Here is an 18,628-nt window from a genome sequence, read left to right as displayed (position 1 = left end):
ATTCCTAGGTATTAACGCCAATCATGAGCAGGACTGTTGGATCAGAATCAGGTTGCACAAAAAGCATTTGCAGCTTCTGCTGCATTTTGGTTAGGACCATCTGCTGGTTTGGCTGGTGAGAAATGCAAATTGATGAATTTGGGTAGGAATTTTTCATAGCCTTTTTTCATGATGGGTAGATGCTAGATCGTCATGTATAATGTTTGGGGAGGATTGGAGCAAACCTTTTCCACTTTGATGTCCTTTTTTTCCCCCTGTACTATATAATGCCCAACTTCTGCTTATCCTTTCTATGTTAAATGCATTATGTGCTTCTGAGCTATTTTTTATTTTTGGCTGTTGTGGTTTGACACGGAAAGAGAATTTTTTCCGGAAGGAAGAGGTCAATTTAGATATTGTCCAATTAAAGGTGGACACGCCTCTGAGAACACAGAGGGTTAAAAGCAGAATTCCCAGGGGAACTCGCTCTCTTTGGTTCCGGTCAGCATGCAGTGTGGGCTCTCCCCTGCCCAGCCACGAGCTGGGTGGGTCAGGGGAAAGCCCCATGGCCTGATAAAGCTAAGGCCGAAGGGTGGAAGGACTGGAACCGGGCTGGCCCCTGCAGATGGAAGGGTGGAAGAAATCTGGGATGTCTCCATTCCCCCCCAGCGGGAAGACAGCGGCAGTTTGTCAGCAATTCCACCGCGAGGAAGGAGGAGCGGTGTGGGGGGGGAAGCTGCAAGGTGCCCAGTCGCGTGGGAGTTGCTGGATGTCTGGGCATCGAGCCGTCCTGGGAGTTTGGACTTTTAACCCTTCCTTGAGAAATGAAAGCTTTGTGAATTTTCCTTTCCCCTCCTCGAATTGAAAGAGAGGAAAGAGGGACACCTTGGACCCTGGGATGTTAGAAGGAGGAATTCTAGGTGGAAGGGGGACAAGGAGTGGCTTTGGCTGGACTTTTCCGTGTTAGCCACAACCTGAACCAATCTTCTCCTCCAAGAGGGACTGTGTTTTGGGAGGATGCCAGTGAGTCAAGAGACCTGCTTCAGCTGGGAAAAAAGACAAAATTGGAGTGAAGAGAGAAAAGGTTAGGGGGTTTATGGTGGCACCCCCTTGTCCTGGAAAGGAAAGAGAAGAGAAGAAGATCTCTGTTCTTGAGCCCTCGGCCCCAGGGGAAAATGGGGGGGACTGTGGTCCCAAACGATGAAAAACTGAACTGTTGTTTTCTCCCCTCTTGGCAGGGCATCCTTGAAAGGAAAAATCCTAAAAGCAGTCTGTCCATCCATGCATTTGGCGGTGAGAGCACTGTGCATGGAAAGGAGAAGGGTCACCATGGCAAACTTTTCCTCCGGGCGGTGCCATGTGTGACATGGAAGCACAGGATGTGGAGCTGTGTTTCCTTGGGGGGTCTGTGGCACAGGAGAGACTCTGTTCCCTCGATGGACTGAGTATTGATTGTTTGGGGGGTGGAAACATGATTGGGGTCGAGATTGTGTCTCACTGTGGTTTGTTGAAGTTGGGTGGTGGGGGGAGGAATGTTTTGCAAGGTTTTCATTTGATCTTTGTGTGGTTTTTCTTTCCTTCTTTAGTTTTTTCTTTTGTAGTAGTAGTTTAATACAGTTTTTTTCTGTTATTATTAAGCTTGGGCCTGCTTTGCTCTGTTCTAGACTCCACTTCACAGCATTCAAGGGAGGGATCACATTTTCATGGGGGCACTGGCATTGTGCCAGTGTCAAACCATGACATTGGAGAATAAGTTAAACAACACAGCACAAAACTCTTGCAGCTATCAGCTATGATTATATCCTTTCTTCATTAGGGGTGAGAGCCAATAATACGTAGCAGATGAGATTGATCCAATGGATTAACGGCCTGCACAAGGGAAAACAAGATATTAAGTATTCACCAAGTTCCTTTTATGGTTGTCAGACTGACCTTAAAAATGTTACCTGTCAAAATGAATGTGTCCTGAAGCATATGAAGATATTTTTTTACACTTCCAGGGAGGGATTAACACACATTTTTGAGGAGCCTGAGAAACGCCTTCAAGTGACCATAGATGGTAAATTAAGGTCCCATTCAGGGGCTATGAAGGAAGGCCTTCCTTCCGTGGATGCTTCCTTCCAGTGCCTGCTGCTTCTGAGCCAGCAGAAACCCCTTTTTGAGCAAAACACGCATTTGCTGCATATAACCTGTGTCCTCCTCTTCCTTTTACAGGGCATGCACTGAGCATGAGGACATCTGCTCCTGTTACCTTTCAACAAGGCAGAAATGTCACATTCTGTGAGTTTAACTCAGCTCAGGCTGGGGCTAAACATTATCTTGGCAACACAATGACCCGCTTCATAAAAGCAAGCTGAGACACTTTCATAATATTGTAGCTAATGACATTTCATCTGACTGTTTCTGCATTGAATTTTTCAGTTACAGATGCAATTTTGTTTACTAGGGTGAGGGTAGGAGTCATCATTTTTAAACTAGGTTCATATTTCTGAAGAGCAGAGCTCTTACATGGTGCTGAACTAGTGATTTTGTTAATATTCCATTTCCAGAGTTTCTTGTTCTTGTTCAGGTTATGCTTTGGAGCACAACCTGAAAAAATCCTTATAAGTAGCTTTAAAAACTTTTAAGTACCAATGTAAACATGGTGAGAAACTCCCTGGGATTTTTTCCAGTTGTTACAAAATGTTATCTTTGGAGATAAATACCGGAAATTTTCCGATAGAATATATGCATGTGTGTTTCTGTACATTGCACCTTGCCTGTATCAGGGGGAAAGAGGCCGCAGTAAAGGGAGTGTTTATAGAGAGCCAATAAATAAGGGCAATTTCAAAGCAACGATTCATTACATTGATATCCAGCAATAATACAATACCATGAGCAATGGGTAGTCCTTAATTGCTGTCAGTCGTTAGCAACAGGTGTCCAGTGGAGGAGTTCTTAAGTTTCCCATAAAATGCCAGTGGAAGGGAGCCCATGGCCCAGTCCCATACAGGCTGCACTGATAGCCCTTGATGGTCCCACTTGCAGAAATCAGAGGTGAAAGCTCGTCAGCAAGAAAAGCTGGAAATGAAGGAGGATATTTTTGTTTTTTGCGGCCTGCAGTTTTTCGTCTGTCCTTAGTGGTTTCTTTTTCCCACAGCATCTTGTCACAGTTCTTTTCACTTCGTAGTCTTGGAATTCTGGTTTTTGCCAGGCATGCTTCTCCCTTACTCCGCAGGATCACTTTGGTTTGATGAGACACTTTCTGCATTTTCTGCAGGATAAATTTGGTTTTCCTGGACATCCTTCCTGCCTGCTCTTCATGCTTTGTCTTCTGTGCCAATTTTACTGCTTGCGGATGTTTTCCTCTACACTATTTGTGCAGTTGTACCCTAAATATCTGGATGCCCAATTTGCAGTATATGTGTACAAACATACATGTGTATTCATTGATTGAGTTATTTGTTAGCTGTGTTACATAAAAGGTTGGTTACTTGGTATTGTTATTCTGATTGTTACTGTGTTACAAGAGCCTTACTGACTCCCCATGGTTCGGTTGTTTTAGTTTTCTGAGGTCTAGGTTGGAGACAAACTAATATTACTGATATTTTAGTCTGGTTTTATTCTAGGGACTCATCATGCCTGTAAGTCTGAAACTTTGGAAAAGTCTGCTTTTTGTTTCTTCCAGTTAATATTTTGTTACTTGATACTTACTGGACAGAAAGAAAAAGATGTTAGATCTTTTTTGTCTTGCTGTTCAGTTAGAATGTCCTTATTTCCTGTCTCTCTTAACCTTTCAGTGTTTTGCTCCACCCTCACTATGCCTAAAAGCATCCCTTCAGTATCTGGATTGTGTAGATTCTAAGTGGAATCAGTGAGATTTTTTTTTCCAGTAATGCTTTGGAATTAAGCCCCCAGCCTTTTTCTTTTGCTTACATTACCTCCTTCCTTTAGGCAGAATTCTCTGCTCAAGAATCTTTAAAGTGTAATTAGGGTCAACTTGTGCCAAAGCTGTATTTGAACAGTTAAATTGTGCACGCATACAGGTCTGTAGGTGCTTTGGAATTAAGCCCCCAGCCTTTTTCTTTTGCTTACATTACCTCCTTCCTTTAGGCAGAATTCTCTGCTCAAGAATCTTTAAAGTGTAATTAGGGTCAACTTGTGCCAAAGCTGTATTTGAACAGTTAAATTGTGCACGCATACAGGTCTGTAGGTGCGTGTATATGAATAGAGACAGGGAGTTTGTAATGGTCTAGACCTACACACACCTATATTTACAAACACTGCAGAAATCCCACTGTTCCACGACTGGTTCCTAGTGCTTCCCCGTCACTGTAATTCAGTTGCATCATGTGTCATAATCTTTTCCTCCACAGAGTTTTAGGTCACCTGCATACTTGATCGAGGCACAATACAGCTCTTTCCAGTCTTCATAAATATTAATTATGTTAATTAAATATTAAATCAAATAGTAAATCATAATTAAAGGTAAAATATTAAACATTTACGGAAGGAGATCCAGTGTTGGTGACTCTGAGAGCACATACGCAGACATTTCCTTCTAGTTAATGTTGTGCCATTTATAATTGTTAGGTAATGGTCCAGCAGCCAATGATGTGTTTCAGACGGCTATCTTCATGTTCAAGTGACATCATTCTTTCTCCTTGAAAGAGATTTGTTGAGCTATATTGAAAGCACTGACAACATTTCTGCAGCAAATTTCTGGTTTGGAGAACGATGATTGCAGCACACAAGACCCGAGAATTATTCTGCTCAAAGCTGAGCTTCCTCCGCAGTTCAAAGGCTGCTGGCCCTGGAACTTGGATTTGGAGTAGTTTAGAACATAGTGAAGGAATGTTGTATTTTAACCTAATCATCGCTGGGAAGGGGGAAACTCCCACCTGATTAAACTTTCTGTTCGTGGAATTTCATCCTACTTGTGGCACTGGAGTTGGTATTTTTATTGACAAACTGTCATGAATTTACATTTGAACATGTAAGTTATAGTAGGATGGGAAAAAGTCAGGTCAGTAATGCCCGTACTGTTTATTTTTTCTCTATTTATGCTGTTTGTTTTGAAGTGTTATAATTTTCACATATTTAACTGATTTTCAAATATTCAACAAACCTGTCAGATTATTTTCACTAAATCACCATTCTGAAGAAAAGTGTAAAGAATTCACATTGTTCCAGCATTAGAATCATAGTGTTTGACAAGATATCCTACCTCTTTTATGAGGAGACAGATCTCAAAAGAGGAATTTTTAAGGATCCTTCCTTATAAAATGTTTCAGCAACTGCATTAATTTGTCGTGTTCCTGTGAACAGGTATTGGGAAAAACCCCATAATTACACTTGTGTTCACCATTTGAATCGCAATTTTTATGCCTTAGGTGGCTGTTTCAGAACCTGTTTCCCAATAGTACATTGTAATCAATTTAATGCATGTTCAAATCTCATTGTTTATTTGGGTACACTTATCAGCTGATGAAATTGCCGCTCATTGAAATTCAGTTGTGAAGTTAGCCATCTTCATCTGCAATCAAGCTGTACAAGCCTTGTTAAAATATTTTATTTTTAGTAAAAATATCTGAGAAGAAATAAACAGAAAAAAAATATAAGTGGACAAGAGTGTTACAAAGTAGAAATTTTATGAACCTTGTGCCACACTTTTAAAAGTGATATTTTTGATATCTCCTTTTATGCTTGTTTTTCCAAACATATATGCTCCAAATTGGACCATTGAATATTTGTTTGTTCCTGTAACTTCTATTACATCTTATTGTTTTCCTTCAGTACACTGTTGCTCACTAAGAAATAGTCAAGTTCCCTTTTTAGAATCATTGCTGTATGCAAGTGAAGGAAGGTGGGGAAAAAAGCTTTAAAAATAAAAAAGTCTTGTTTAATGAAAGAGCTGCATGCTAATAACTGCTTGGTTAGGGATATAAATGTATTTTTATGTAAGATATATAGATATAGATAGCGATAAACCTACAGAAGCAGAACTACTGAAATACGAAGGGATCCTTTGCACCAGAAGTTCTGCTGTGTGCTCTAGAATTTCCTTGGGGTTTTACCCTCCATCTCATGAGCTGTTAGAGACAGCAGTAATAGGGGCACCAGGAGGTGCCTCCGGGGCTCTCGGGCTACGTGGATGGCTGATTTCAGGTGCTCTGGGCCTGCCTGGGGCAGAGCCAGGGCCAGGGGCCATGGCCAGGCTGTGCCGTTGGGTTCCGTGCTCAGCGGCATCACCGTTGGCAACCACGGAAGGGTCCCCGGGAGCTCCAGGGACAGTGGCCGGTACCGTTGGCTCTCACTGCGTCTCGAGGCAGCGGCGAGTGCAGCAGGCGAGAGGAAGGCTCTGCTGGACAAGGGTTGGGGCGGCGGGATCGGCAGCCATGGTGAGTTTTGGGGCAGGGGTGAGGGTGCAGGGGCCACCTTGGGCAGAGCAGGGGCCACCACGGGGCTGCAGGGATGTGGCCTGACCTTCCCCTTGAGCTCCCTCTCCCATGCATTCCCAGGGCCCTGCATGTCCTGCCCCTTAGCCCAGGAGCCATCTCCCTCCCAGCCCTGCTGAGCCCCTTCTGTCCCTCTTCCTCCAGACCATCGGTGGAACTCTCACCAAGATCGTGGTGATGCTGGGCGCCTTCTCGTTCCTGTGTAGGAGGGATGACCAGACCGTGAAGGTCACCGAGGAGCTCCTGCGCCAGCACGAGGAGCAGCGCAAGCAGGAGATGGCCATGCTGCAGGAGATGGGGAAGAGGATCCAGGAGGTGCCCGAGATCACCGAGGACAGCCTGTTTCTCTGGGCCATTGAGCAGTGGTGGTTCTGGCCCTCTGTGGAAATTCTCCTGGTGCTCTTTTCTATCTACAGGTTGCCCAAGCAGGACAGCTCTGCCAACGACAGCTCAGCCTGTGGAGGAGCTCCAGCGGTGCCCACAAGGAAGAGAAGGATGACGAGGAGGAAGAGGATGCGTGCCGTAGCCGACTTCTTTGACAAGCTGGATCAAGTCAGCCTTCCAGATGCCTGTCTGGAGTCGAAGCACGGCAGAAGTCAGAGGAGGGTTTGGAAGGGATGGTCAACGCATCTTCCAAGCCCTTCCCACAAGCGATTTTGGGACAGAGTTGCAGCCAGGGAACACAGTAGTATTCATTCTTAGGCTGTGTGATTTTATGTTCCCAATACCAGATAGTATTTTAGATGGTTAAGAAGTTTTTACTTTAGCTATAGCGTATAAGAATAGTAATGCAATTGTTCATAATTAGGAAGTAGTTCTATTGAAGCAGCAAATGTAATGCTATATAAATATGCTTAGAGTACAATCTAAGGAATAGAGTAGTAATCATTGTTAGATTATATAGGTTACCTTTCCCAATCTAGATTGTATATTAGATGTTTAAGAGTTTTCATTTTAAGTATAGTCTATAAGTGTATTATATAGAACATCTTACTAATATAGGAATATTAGTAAAATTGTTTAAAAATAGGACGTAGAATTTAGAGCTATTAAAGTAAAAAATGTAGCTAACTAAAATACCTAACTAAATGTCCTATGATAGCCACTAAAAGTCTTGTTCATTGTAATGTCCCTAGTACTTTATTAAATTAAACCTTTGTTTTGTTTCAATGTTTGCAAGTTGTAGTTTTTAAAGATGCTAGAATCTGTAAATAAATACATTTGCCTTGTTTCACAAGTGTCGTACTTGATGGAATTTTGTCCCGTACCCCAGCGGTGTAAGACATTTTTATAGGAAACAAAGGAAGCAATACAATTTCTTCCTTGCAGCGACAGCTGGTTTATTGGAAGAGGTGTTCAGCAGTAGCACGCAGAGCCCGTTGTCACGGAGCCGCCCCTCACGCCGTGAAGGGATGCGCTCTCCAAGGGCCCGAGGCTGCGCTCTCCCACCTTTCCCTCGGGCCGGCAGAGCCGCGGCAGCACGAGGCGCGCACTTGTCCGGCTCCTGCCTGAGAGGGGCCGGCTCCGGGCACGTTTCCGACGGCAGCAGCGGCGGCAGCGGCCCGGGAAGCCGCGTTCCCTCAGGCCAGGTGTCGGAGGGTGCCTTTGCCGAGGCCTGCGGGCAGCACGGGCCCGGAGCTGGCTGGGGCCCGTCTGGGGAGAGCGTTTGAGGCCGCGCAGCCCGGCGGCTCCGGAACGGCCGCGCGGCAGCGGCGGAGGCGGCGCGGGGCGGGAGAGGCGGCGGAGGCCGCGCTGAGCCCGCGCCGGCACCGCCGCGGCTCCGGGCGGGCGGGGAGGCTCCCGGCGAGGGGCCGCAGCTCCCGGGCAGTGCCCGAGATTCCCACCTGCGGCCAGAGCTGCTCCACGAGCTCCCGCCCTGCCGGGCTTCTCTTCTGGGCAAAGGCTGAGCCCAGCGGGGTTTGGCCGCCGCTCCCCCTCTGCCTCCCCACAGGCGGGGCCATCGCGGGAGGGGCTGGGGCCGGGCTTGTTCTCCTGGATGCGGGCAGGCCGCCGCGTTCAGCAGCTTTGTACCTGCTGATTATCGCTATTTAATGCCTGCTGCTCTTTCCTTTCCTTTCCTTTTTTTTTTTTTTTTTTTTTTTTTTTTTGTTATTTTTCCCTTGTGCCTACTCACATTCGCCTCTCCTTGTTGATGAAAAAAGATTGGATAAAATTAAAAGGGGAGCAAACCTCTTTTGGAGTGTCCGGCTCTTAAATTAAAGCAAGAGAGTAGATGAAATAATTTGTACTTTTCCCAAGTCCTGCAGTGAAGTCACAGAGTGCTAATATTGAAATGAATGTCTGCTTCTAGCACTAGAAACAGCTTTGGACTTGATATTATAAAATTGTGAGCAACTGCCCCCACAGTGCAATGAAGATGAATGTAAGGTTATAAATAAATATTACAGTATTCCTAGGTATTAACGCCAATCATGAGCAGGACTTTTGGATCAGAATCAGGTTGCACAAAAAGCATTTGCAGCTTCTGCTGGATTTTGGTTAGGACCATCTGCTGGTTTGGCTGGTGAGAAATGCAAATTGATGAATTTGGGTAGGAATTTTTCATAGCCTTTTTTCATGATGGGTAGAAGCTAGATCGTCATGTATAACATTTGGGGAGGATTGGAGCAAACCTTTTCCACTTTGATGTCCTTTTTTCTCCCCTGTACTATATAATGCCCAACTTCTGCTTATCCTTTCTATGTTAAATGCATTATGTGCTTCTGAGCTATTTTTTATTTTTGGCTGTTGTGGTTTGACACGGAAAGAGAATTTTTTCTGGAAGGAAGAGGTCAATTTAGATATTGACCAATTAGAGGTGGACACGCCTCTGAGAACACAGAGGGTTAAAAGCAGAATTCCCAGGGGAACTCGCTCTCTTTGGTTCCGGTCAGCGTGCAGTGTGGGCTCTCCCCTGCCCAGCAACGAGCTGGGCGGGGCAGGGGAAAGCCCCATGGCCTGATAAAGGTAAGGCCGAAGGGTGGAAGGACTGGAACCGGGCTGGCCCCTGCAGATGGAAGGGTGGAAGAAATCTGGGATGTCTCCATTCCCCCCCAGTGGGAAGACAGCGGCAGTTTGTCAGCAATTCCACCGCGAGGAAGGAGGAGCGGGGTGGGGGGGAAGCTGCGAGGTGCCCAGTCGCGTGGGAGTTGCTGGATGTCTGGGCATCGAGCCGTCCTGGGAGTTTGGACTTTTAACCCTTCCTTGAGAAATGAAAGCTTTGTGAATTTTCCTTTCCCCTCCTCGAATTGAAAGAGAGGAAAGAGGGACACCTTGGACCCTGGGATGTTAGAAGGAGGAATTCTAGATGGAAGGGGGACAAGGAGTGGCTTTGGCTGGACTTTTCTGTGTTAGCCACAACCTGAACCAATCTTCTCCTCCAAGAGGGACTGTGTTTTGGGAGGATGCCAGTGAGTCAAGAGACCTGCTTCAGCTGGGAAAAAAGACAAAATTGGAGTGAACAGAGAAAAGGTTAGAGGGTTTGTGGTGGCACCCCCTTGTCCTGGAAAGGAAAGAGAAGAGAAGAAGATCTCTGTTCTTGAGCCCTCGGCCCCAGGGGAAAATGGGGGGGACTGTGGTCCCAAACAATGAAAAACTGAACTGTTGTTTTCTCCCCTCTTGGCAGGGCATCCTTGAAAGGAAAAATCCTAAAAGCAGTCTGTCCATCCATGCATTTGGTGGTGAGAGCACTGTGCATGGAAAGGAGAAGGGTCACCATGGCAAACTTTTCCTCCGGGCGGTGCCATGTGTGACATGGAAGCACAGGATGTGGAGCTGTGTTTCCTTGGGGGGTCTGTGGCACAGGAGAGACTCTGTTCCCTCGATGGACTGAGTATTGATTGTTTGGGGGGTGGAAACCTGATTGGGGTCGAGATTGTGTCTCACTGTGGTTTGTTGAAGTTGGGTGGTGGGGGGAGGAATGTTTTGCAAGGTTTTCATTTGATCTTTGTGTGGTTTTTCTTTCCTTCTTTAGTTTTCTCTTTTCTTTTGTAGTAGTAGTTTAATACAGTTTTTTTCTGTTATTATTAAGCTTGGGCCTGATTTGCTCTGTTCTAGACTCCACTTCACAGCATTCAAGGGAGGGATCACATTTTCATGGGGGCACTGGCATTGTGCCAGTGTCAAACCATGACATTGGAGAATAAGTTAAACAACACAGCACAAAACTCTTGCAGCTAACAGCTATGATTATATCCTTTCTTCATTAGGGGTGAGAGCCAATAATACGTAGCAGATGAGATTAATCCAATGGATTAACGGCCCGCACAAGGGAAAACAAGATACTAAGTATTCACCAAGTTCCTTTTATGGTTGTCAGACTGACCTTAAAAATGTTACCTGTCAAAATGAATGTGTCCTGAAGCATATGAAGATATTTTTTTACACTTCCAGAGAGGGATTAACACACATTTTTGAGGAGCCTGAGAAACACCTTCAAGTGACCATAGATGGTAAATTAAGGTCCCATTCCGGGGCTATGAAGGAAGGCCTTCCTTCCGTGGATGCTTCCTTCCAGTGCCTGCTGCTTCTGAGCCAGCAGAAACCCCTTTTTGAGCAAAACACGCATTTGCTGCATATAACCTGTGTCCTCCTCTTCCTTTTACAGGGCATGCACTGAGCATGAGGACATCTGCTCCTGTTACCTTTCAACAAGGCAGAAATGTCACATTCTGTGAGTTTAACTCAGCTCAGGCTGGGGCTAAACATTATCTTGGCAACACAATGACCCGCTTCATAAAAGCAAGCTGAGACACTTTCATAATATTGTAGCTAATGACATTTCATCTGACTGTTTCTGCATTTCATTTTTCAGTTACAGATGCAATTTTGTTTACTAGGGTGAGGGTAGGAGTCATCATTTTTAAACTAGGTTCATATTTCTGAAGAGCAGAGCTCTTACATGGTGCTGAACTAGTGATTTTGTTAATATTCCATTTCCAGAGTTTCTTGTTCTTGTTCAGGTTATGCTTTGGAGCACAACCTGAAAAAATCCTTATAAGTAGCTTTAAAAACCTTTAAGTACCAATGTAAACATGGTGAGAAACTCCCTGGGATTTTTTCCAGTTGTTACAAAATGTTATCTTTGGAGATAAATACCAGAAATTTTCCGATAGAATATAGGCATGTGTGTTTCTGTACATTGCACCTTGCCTGTATCAGGGGGAAAGAGGCCGCAGTAAAGGGAGTGTTTATAGAGAGCCAATAAATAAGGGCAATTTCAAAGCAACGATTCATTACATTGATATCCAGCAATAATACAATACCATGAGCAATGGGTAGTCCTTAATTGCTGTCAGTCGTTAGCAACAGGTGTCCAGTGGAGGAGTTCTTAAGTTTCCCATAAAATGCCAGTGGAAGGATACCCATGGCCCAGTCCCATACAGGCTGCACTGATAGCCCTTGATGGTCCCACTTGCAGAAATCAGAGGTGAAAGCTCGTCAGCAAGAAAAGCTGGAAATGAAGGAGGATATTTTTGTTTTTTGCGGCCTGCAGTTTTTCGTCTGTCCTTAGTGGTTTCTTTTTCCCACAGCATCTTGTCACAGTTCTTTTCACTTTGTAGTCTTGGAATTCTGGTTTTTGCCAGGCATGCTTCTCCCTTACTCCGCAGGATCACTTTGGTTTGATGAGACATTTTCTGCAGGATAAATTTGGTTTTCCTGGACATCCTTCCTGCCTGCTCTTCATGCTTTGTCTTCTGTGCCAATTTTACTGCTTGCGGATGTTTTCCTCTACACTATTTGTGCAGTTGTACCCTAAATATCTGGATGCCCAATTTGCAGTATATGTGTACAAACATACATGTGTATTCATTGATTGATTTATTTGTTAGCTGTGTTACATAAAAGGTTGGTTACTTGGTATTGTTATTCTGATTGTTACTGTGTTACAAGAGCCTTACTGACTCCCCATGGTTCGGTTGTTTTAGTTTTCTGAGGTCTAGGTTGGAGACAAACTAATATTACTGATATTTTAGTCTGGTTTTATTCTAGGGACTCATCATGCCTGTAAGTCTGAAACTTTGGAAAAGTCTGCTTTTTGTTTCTTCCAGTTAATATTTTGTTACTTGATACTTACTGGACAGAAAGAAAAAGATGTTAGATCTTTTTTGTCTTGCTGTTCAGTTAGAATGTCCTTATTTCCTGTCTCTCTTAACCTTTCAGTGTTTTGCTCCACCCTCACTATGCCTAAAAACATCCCTTCAGTATCTGGATTGTGTAGATTCTAAGTGGAATCAGTGAGATTTTTTTTTCCAGGAATGCTTTGGAATTAAGCCCCCAGCCTTTTTCTTTTGCTTACATTACCTCCTTCCTTTAGGCAGAATTCTCTGCTCAAGAATCTTTAAAGTGTAATTAGGGTCAACTTGTGCCAAAGCTGTATTTGAACAGTTAAATTGTGCATGCATACAGGTCTGTAGGTGCGTGTATATGAATAGAGACAGGGAGTTTGTAATGGTCTAGACCTACACACACCTATATTTACAAACACTGCAGAAATCCCACTGTTCCACGACTGGTTCCTAGTGCTTCCCTGTCACCGTAATTCAGTTGCATCACGTGCCATAATCTTTTCCTCCACAGAGTTTTAGGTCACCTGCATACTTGATCGAGGCACAATACAGCTCTTTCCAGTCTTCATAAATATTAATTATGTTAATTAAATATTAAATCAAATAGTAAATCATAATTAAAGGTAAAATATTAAACATTTACGGAAGGAGATCCAGTGTTGGTGACTCTGAGAGCACATATGCAGACATTTCCTTCTAGTTAATGTTGTGCCATTTATAATTGTTAGGTAATGGTCCAGCAGCCAATGATGTGTTTCAGACAGCTATCTTCATGTTCAAGTGACATCATTCTTTCTCCTTGAAAGAGATTTGTTGAGCTATATTGAAAGCACTGACAACATTTCTGCAGCAAATTTCTGGTTTGGAGAACGATGATTGCAGCACACAAGACCCGAGAATTATTCTGCTCAAAGCTGAGCTTCCTCCGCAGTTCAAAGGCTGCTGGCCCTGGAACTTGGATTTGGAGTAGTTTAGAACATAGTGAAGGAATGTTGTATTTTAACCTAATCATCGCTGGGAAGGGGGAAACTCCCACCTGATTAAACTTTCTGTTCGTGGAATTTCATCCTACTTGTGGCACTGGAGTTGGTATTTTTATTGACAAACTGTCATGAATTTACATTTGAACATGTAAGTTATAGTAGGATGGGAAAAAGTCAGGTCAGTAATGCCCGTACTGTTTATTTTTTCTCTATTTATGCTGTTTGTTTTGAAGTGTTATAATTTTCACATATTTAACTGATTTTCAAATATTCAACAAACCTGTCAGATTATTTTCACTAAATCACCATTCTGAAGAAAAGTGTAAAGAATTCACATTGTTCCAGCATTAGAATCATAGTGTTTGACAAGATATCCTACCTCTTTTATGAGGAGACAGATCTCAAAAGAGGAATTTTTAAGGATCCTTCCTTATAAAATGTTTCAGCAACTGCATTAATTTGTCGTGTTCCTGTGAACAGGTATTGGGAAAAACCCCATAATTACACTTGTGTTCACCATTTGAATCGCAATTTTTATGCCTTAGGTGGCTGTTTCAGAACCTGTTTCTCAATAGTACATTGTAATCAATTTAATGCATGTTAAAATCTCATTGTTTATTTGGGTACACTTATCAGCTGATGAAATTGCCGCTCATTGAAATTCAGTTGTTAAGTTAGCCATCTTCATCTGCAATCAAGCTGTACAAGCCTTGTTAAAATATTTTATTTATAGTAAAAATATCTGAGAAGAAATAAACATAAAAAAAAATATAAGTGGACAAGAGTGTTACAAAGTAGAAATTTTATGAACCTTGTGCCACACTTTTAAAAGTGATATTTTTGATATCTCCTTTTATGCTTGTTTTTCCAAACATATATGCTCCAAATTGGACCATTGAATATTTGTTTGTTCCTGTAACTTCTATTACATCTTATTGTTTTCCTTCAGTACACTGTTGCTCACTAAGAAATAGTCAAGTTCCCTTTTTAGAATCATTGCTGTATGCAAGTGAAGGAAGGTGGGGAAAAAAGCTTTAAAAATAAAAAAGTCTTGTTTAATGAAAGAGCTGCATGCTAATAACTGCTTGGTTAGGGATATAAATGTATTTTTATGTAAGATATATAGATATAGATAGCGATAAACCTACAGAAGCAGAACTACTGAAATACGAAGGGATCCTTTGCACCAGAAGTTCTGCTGTATGCTCTAGAATTTCCTTGGGGTTTTACCCTCCATCTCATGAGCTGTTAGAGACAGCAGTAATAGGGGCACCAGGAGGTGCCTCCGGGGCTCTCGGGCTACGTGGATGGCTGATTTCAGGTGCTCTGGGCCTGCCTGGGGCAGAGCCAGGGCCAGGGGCCATGGCCAGGCTGTGCCGTTGGGTTCCGTGCTCAGCGGCATCACCGTTGGCAACCACGGAAGGGTCCCCGGGAGCTCCAGGGACAGCGGCCGGTACCGTTGGCTCTCACTGCGTCTCGAGGCAGCGGCGAGTGCAGCAGGCGAGAGGAAGGCTCTGCTAGACAAGGGTTGGGGCGGCAGGATCGGCAGCCATGGTGAGTTTTGGGGCAGGGGTGAGGGTGCAGGGGCCACCTTGGGCAGAGCAGGGGCCACCACGGGGCTGCAGGGATGTGGCCTGACCTTCCCCTTGAGCTCCCTCTCCCATGCATTCCCAGGGCCCTGCATGTCCTGCCCCTTAGCCCAGGAGCCATCTCCCTCCCAGCCCTGCTGAGCCCCTTCTGTCCCTCTTCCTCCAGACCATCGGTGGAACTCTCACCAAGATCGTGGTGATGCTGGGCGCCTTCTCGTTCCTGTGTAGGAGGGATGACCAGACCGTGAAGGTCACCGAGGAGCTCCTGCGCCAGCACGAGGAGCAGCGCAAGCAGGAGATGGCCATGCTGCAGGAGATGGGGAAGAGGATCCAGGAGGTGCCCGAGATCACCGAGGACAGCCTGTTTCTCTGGGCCATTGAGCAGTGGTGGTTCTGGCCCTCTGTGGAAATTCTCCTGGTGCTCTTTTCTGTCTACAGGTTGCCCAAGCAGGACAGGTCTGCCAACGACAGCTCAGCCTGTGGAGGAGCTCCAGCGGTGCCCACAAGGAAGAGAAGGATGACGAGGAGGAAGAGGATGCGTGCCGTAGCCGACTTCTTTGACAAGCTGGATCAAGTCAGCCTTCCAGATGCCTGTCTGGAGTCGAAGCACGGCAGAAGTCAGAGGAGGGTTTGGAAGGGATGGTCAACGCATCTTCCAAGCCCTTCCCACAAGCGATTTTGGGACAGAGTTGCAGCCAGGGAACACAGTAGTATTCATTCTTAGGCTGTGTGATTTTATGTTCCCAATACCAGATAGTATTTTAGATGGTTAAGAAGTTTTTACTTTAGCTATAGCGTATAAGAATAGTAATGCAATTGTTCATAATTAGGAAGTAGTTCTATTGAAGCAGCAAATGTAATGCTATATAAATATGCTTAGAGTACAATCTAAGGAATAGAGTAGTAATCATTGTTAGATTATATAGGTTACCTTTCCCAATCTAGATTGTATATTAGATGTTTAAGAGTTTTCATTTTAAGTATAGTCTATAAGTGTATTATATAGAACATCTTACTAATATAGGAATATTAGTAAAATTGTTTAAAAATAGGACGTAGAATTTAGAGCTATTAAAGTAAAAAATGTAGCTAACTAAAATACCTAACTAAATGTCCTATGATAGCCACTAAAAGTCTTGTTCATTGTAATGTCCCTAGTACTTTATTAAATTAAACCTTTGTTTTGTTTCAATGTTTGCAAGTTGTAGTTTTTAAAGATGCTAGAATCTGTAAATAAATACATTTGCCTTGTTTCACAAGTGTCGTACTTGATGGAATTTTGTCCCGTACCCCAGCGGTGTAAGACATTTTTATAGGAAACAAAGGAAGCAATACAATTTCTTCCTTGCAGCGACAGCTGGTTTATTGGAAGAGGTGTTCAGCAGTAGCACGCAGAGCCCGTTGTCACGGAGCCGCCCCTCACGCCGTGAAGGGATGCGCTCTCCAAGGGCCCGAGGCTGCGCTCTCCCACCTTTCCCTCGGGCCGGCAGAGCCGCGGCAGCACGAGGCGCGCACTTGTCCGGCTCCTGCCTGAGAGGGGCCGGCTCCGGGCACGTTTCCGACGGCAGCAGCGGCGGCAGCGGCCCGGGAAGCCGCGTTCCCTCAGGCCAGGTGTCGGAGGGTGCCTTTGCCGAGGCCTGCGGGCAGCACGGGCCCGGAGCTGGCTGGGGCCCGTCTGGGGAGAGCGTTTGAGGCCGCGCAGCCCGGCGGCTCCGGAACGGCCGCGCGGCAGCGGCGGAGGCGGCGCGGGGCGGGAGAGGCGGCGGAGGCCGCGCTGAGCCCGCGCCGGCACCGCCGCGGCTCCGGGCGGGCGGGGAGGCTCCCGGCGAGGGGCCGCAGCTCCCGGGCAGTGCCCGAGATTCCCACCTGCGGCCAGAGCTGCTCCACGAGCTCCCGCCCTGCCGGGCTTCTCTTCTGGGCAAAGGCTGAGCCCAGCGGGGTTTGGCCGCCGCTCCCCCTCTGCCTCCCCACAGGCGGGGCCATCGCGGGAGGGGCTTGGGCCGGGCTTGTTCTCCTGGATCCGGGCAGGCCGCCGCGTTCAGCAGCTTTGTACCTGCTGATTATCGCTATTTAATGCCTGCTGCTCTTTCCTTTCCTTTCCTTTTTTTTTTTTTTTTTTTTTTTTTTGTTATTTTTCCCTTGTGCCTACTCACATTCGCCTCTCCTTGTTGATGAAAAAAGATTGGATAAAATTAAAAGGGGAGCAAACCTCTTTTGGAGTGTCCGGCTCTTAAATTAAAGCAAGAGAGTAGATGAAATAATTTGTACTTTTCCCAAGTCCTGCAGTGAAGTCACAGAGTGCTAATATTGAAATGAATGTCTGCTTCTAGCACTAGAAACAGCTTTGGACTTGATATTATAAAATTGTGAGCAACTGCCCCCACAGTGCAATGAAGATGAATGTAAGGTTATAAATAAATATTACAGTATTCCTAGGTATTAACGCCAATCATGAGCAGGACTTTTGGATCAGAATCAGGTTGCACAAAAAGCATTTGCAGCTTCTGCTGGATTTTGGTTAGGACCATCTGCTGGTTTGGCTGGTGAGAAATGCAAATTGATGAATTTGGGTAGGAATTTTTCATAGCCTTTTTTCATGATGGGTAGAAGCTAGATCGTCATGTATAACATTTGGGGAGGATTGGAGCAAACCTTTTCCACTTTGATGTCCTTTTTTCTCCCCTGTACTATATAATGCCCAACTTCTGCTTATCCTTTCTATGTTAAATGCATTATGTGCTTCTGAGCTATTTTTTATTTTTGGCTGTTGTGGTTTGACACGGAAAGAGAATTTTTTCTGGAAGGAAGAGGTCAATTTAGATATTGACCAATTAGAGGTGGACACGCCTCTGAGAACACAGAGGGTTAAAAGCAGAATTCCCAGGGGAACTCGCTCTCTTTGGTTCCGGTCAGCGTGCAGTGTGGGCTCTCCCCTGCCCAGCAACGAGCTGGGCGGGGCAGGGGAAAGCCCCATGGCCTGATAAAGGTAAGGCCGAAGGGTGGAAGGACTGGAACCGGGCTGGCCCCTGCAGATGGAAGGGTGGAAGAAATCTGGGATGTCTCCATTCCCCCCCAGCGGGAAGACAGCGGCAGTTTGTCAGCAATTCCACCGCGAGGAAGGAGGAGCGGGGCGGGGGGGGGGAAGCTGCAAGGTGCCCAGTCGCGTGGGAGTTGCTGGATGTCTGGGCATCGAGCCGTCCTGGGAGTTTGGACTTTTAACCCTTCCTTGAGAAATGAAAGCTTTGTGAATTTTCCTTTCCCCTCCTCGAATTGAAAGAGAGGAAAGAGGGACACCTTGGACCCTGGGATGTTAGAAGGAGGAATTCTAGATGGAAGGGGGACAAGGAGTGGCTTTGGCTGGACTTTTCTGTGTTAGCCACAACCTGAACCAATCTTCTCCTCCAAGAGGGACTGTGTTTTGGGAGGATGCCAGTGAGTCAAGAGACCTGCTTCAGCTGGGAAAAAAGACAAAATTGGAGTGAACAGAGAAAAGGTTAGAGGGTTTGTGGTGGCACCCCCTTGTCCTGGAAAGGAAAGAGAAGAGAAGAAGATCTCTGTTCTTGAGCCCTCGG

This window comes from Lonchura striata, chromosome 11 (genome assembly GCF_050655825.1).
Source record: "Lonchura striata isolate lonStrDom1 chromosome 11, ASM5065582v1, whole genome shotgun sequence".
Lineage (NCBI taxonomy): Eukaryota > Metazoa > Chordata > Aves > Passeriformes > Estrildidae > Lonchura > Lonchura striata.
The sequence above is the reverse complement of the archived record's forward strand: the minus strand, read 5'-3'. Positions refer to the sequence as shown.